Here is a 3,960-nt window from a genome sequence, read left to right on the forward strand (position 1 = left end):
TCAACCAACATGCCTGAGATGGTGAGTGACTGCTTACTTGTGCTGTCTTATTTGGACACTACAGATATTGTGCCCTGTGCGACTCAACGAGTTTTATCTTACCACACTTATCTTATCACACTTTTTTTTTGCAACACTTCAGAGACAGATGACAGTGATGTGCATGTTCCACAAAGGAAAAGACGCGCTAGTGGGGGAGGACATGATCAGCACACTTTCGAAACTATGATGGTTACAATACACTTGTTACCGGTATTGTGAACCAATTTTCTTACGTGCTATTCTAATGTTGCTGCTCACAGGTTCCCGATCAAGCAACGAAGATCCCCACAAAGCCAACCGCAGTGACCATTTTTGTGGTGGAAACTATAGCAGCAAGCATGAAGTTATTGACTTTGGCCCTGACTGTGAGGCGACTCAGTGTTACATTTCACCCATATTGCTCCTGGTGATTAAATTCCCCACTCATCTTAATTAAGTGAAGCTGTTGTGATTTTGTGTGCGTACCTGTTACTCTCTTAAGCATGTGAAGGTTTTCCCCATCGATCCCCCCAGCCCACAAAGAGTCCTCTGCATGTTCACAGCTAAGAACCACTTCTCATATAGCAGTACTTTCTTCAGGGATGTTCAAGAAGCTACTGGAGCAAATGGAACTGCTGTCAGACGGCACCAAACAACTCAAAAAGGAAACCAGTCACATCCGCACCCTGTTGCAGAAGAATATCCTATCAACGGATGATTTGTCACTCCCGGACAGTTTTTTCTATCCTGCCTGTAACAGACGACAATGGCTTGCAGGCAGTAGAGCGAGTTCTCAGAGACGACACAAACTTCAAGGCATTTGTACGCTACATGCATTTGACGAGGGCTAATAGCTAAATTGACATTTTGCTGTACAGGTTACGCAGCTTTGGACACCAGGTGGCTCTAACAGTGCGGAGTGTACTAGAAACATACTCAGGAGGCTCATGACCCTTGAGTTTGCGTCAGGAATGTGTTATTCTGGACACAACGCCAACAAGCAAGTGTTTAAGAGCTTCATATGTCCCGTCTTCTGAATAGTGCGTCTAGAAAAGGTTTTGTTCACAGTCTTCAGTATTACCAAGATGCATTGCCAGGTTCCATGCTTATTAACAGACCATATTCCTTTATTGATATCCCTTCTGCTCTTTTTTAACACCAGTGTATCTACCGTATTCTTCATATGTTTCAGTCTGCATTCGGAAGGCATTTCCTAGCGCAAGTGACAAAGACATTGCAGCCGCTGCGAGGAACTACTTTCGGTGTCCCCAGGAGTGATTCGAAAGAAGCGCATGTGTGTAATTTGAGCCTCTGAACCTATGTGATTGTGTAGAAAAGAAGGCAATAATGATGGGTCTTTGGTATAATTCATGCCTATGTGTTGCCTATGTTGTTCCTACACTAATTGCTTGCATTTTGATTTCAGCAACTGCGACGATGCCTCGAGAATGGACCCATGAGGCAGCTCATTATATAGGGTGAAGCACCCTGTTTTTACCCCCTACCATAAAGTAACTTAATGTACTCATACTGGTTAGTCAGCACTGTACCATGTCACGAATAAAATGATTTATTCTACTTTCCTGTGAAATTAGTGTATATCAGAATCGGGATGCATACCACCATATGTATGCATGTCTCTAGGAACAGTAAAGGGTGAAGAAAGAAAATAGAGAGAAATATAATTACATTAAACGCGTAATTGTCGTTGTCATGGTGTCGTAGAGGAAACGTTGTCAGGCATTGTTGATTTTATGTTAATGCCGTGCATTCTGGTACGCCGTATTCACATATACACTCTTAAACCCGTACCTTTTATTGTAACTTTTAGAAACATGTAACTTCTATATAGACGTAGATTTCGAGATTTCTTATAGGTTACACCACTGTAACGTATATTTAGAGGTTAAAAGCGACCAAGGTCATGTCTTTACAACACGAATAGAAGTTACATCTCGGAAAAAACAAAAACAGCTTGTTGTAACTTATAAATGTACCCTCTACTCCGACACTGTAACTTCTAAGCGAAATCTCCAACGATAATTTCTTTGTTAGTTTCTTATCGTTTGTTTTCCTTCTGTTTTTCAGCATAATGCCACGTTTCAGCCTCCCATTCGAGACGACAGTTGCGAATCTACGCTGTTATTTTTTATCTGTTTCAGCGTCATCTATACGTCGACTACATGTTATCAATGCTGTATGAACACAGATTATAAGTTCACAGTCTGGAATACTGATAGTATGTTTCTTTCTAAAGGGTGGAAAACCATTCTCAATGCCGCAACCACCAAGATTTCCGATTTCGCTGCGTAGCCGAGCGTGGTCTAGGTCTATCCACACTGAGAGCGGTTTCCTTGAAACGCTTAACGCTCGTCGTCCGTCCGGTAACAAGTGCAATCTGTTTTAATCAGTGGTTTTCCTCGGGTTTATCATAGTATCGTCAGGAACAACGTAAAATCTAGATGTCGCTTGCAAACAAGGATATTTTCGGTGTTCTCAGGGGAAACTGTAGTGAGTGCGAAGATTGCAAATAATATATAACCGAAAACGAACGTCACCACCGCAGCCCTAATTTACACACTTCATACAATGGGTAAGTGTACATTTTGTGCTAGGTACGTGCGTTATTTTGATAGCAAGAGCTCTTAGCGCATGTTTTTTGTGATTATGGCAAGCGTTTTGCGGTCCTGCATATGAACGCCACTAACGCTTGCTACTTTTCTGCTCTTAGTTGGTCGCCAAGTCAATAGACCTCTACCTGTTTGTAAACAAATGACGTCATACTGTTCGACAGCGCCAAGAGTTTGGTAGAGTTTAACTACGTTCAAAGCTAGTAGCGAACAAGGTCATGCCCGAAAGCCACGGTTTTGAGGGGATTACGATGGTCTCTGAAAGGGACGCGACCTTCGGTTCTACTTTTCTTTCAATAGCAGGCAGCAAACAATTGCCAATTCGTGGAACCCAGCTCCCCCCTTCCGAGCTGTTTCGGTTTCTGTCTGTCTACCAACGTCATGATGACGTTTCTCGGATAGAGGTTTATACACCGGCGTGCATTTTGCGAGCTGCGGATATATGCATCGAGATATATAATTCGCAGCTTCCTACTTCTTGTATTCTTACGATATTCTAAGACTCAATCGCGGAGTGAACTCCTTCCCGCATTTATGCTGCTTTATAGCTTGTGCTTTGTACGGATTTGAATGGTTCCGTAAATGTTACTCTCATTGCCCAAACTTTTGTTCCCAGGATCCCACATGCAGGTTCACATACCGTCACCAGCGCAATGCAGTACCTCACAAACTCGTCCCAGAGCGCCTCCAACGCTGATAACGCAGTAAGGTAGTGTCTCCTGCGTTACTGTACACTCATATTCCTCAAGGTTGTGTGCGTTTTATGTAATACTGGATTGCCATTTGCGCTCGCCTCTGCAACACGAATGTGGAATAAATTTTTTTCTGCTGCAATTCTCCATTTCGTTGGGTCTGTTCAGCTTAGCAAACATAGGTCAATTGTTTTGACTCGCTGGCTTCTCACTTAGAAGATAGTTCTTTTTTCCACATACATGGTAAAGCGACCATGGTTTCTCCTCACATCAGAATCGCACTTGTGCACAATGTGTCACCTCTCGACAGACTTCTGTTTTTGTAATATACATATGTTCAAGATCTCCTTTTCTGCTGGTTCATTTTGGTATTTGGTGTGTTCTGTAAAGGTCTGTCCATATCCCACGCACAGGGTGTTTGTTTTTATTGGCATCACACCAGCGCTCATTTGACAGGTGGGTTATGTTAATTTTCGCAAATTAACCCATCCGTAGTTACAAACATTTCCGACATTTCCTGACGCATGTGTTTGTAACTACGGATCGACTAATTAGCAAAAATTCACATAACCCACCTGCCAAATGAGCGCTACTCTGTTGCGAATAAAAATAAACAT

The sequence above is a fragment of the Ornithodoros turicata genome, unplaced genomic scaffold (genome assembly GCF_037126465.1).
Source record: "Ornithodoros turicata isolate Travis unplaced genomic scaffold, ASM3712646v1 Chromosome32, whole genome shotgun sequence".
In the NCBI taxonomy this organism is placed as follows: Eukaryota; Metazoa; Arthropoda; class Arachnida; order Ixodida; family Argasidae; genus Ornithodoros; species Ornithodoros turicata.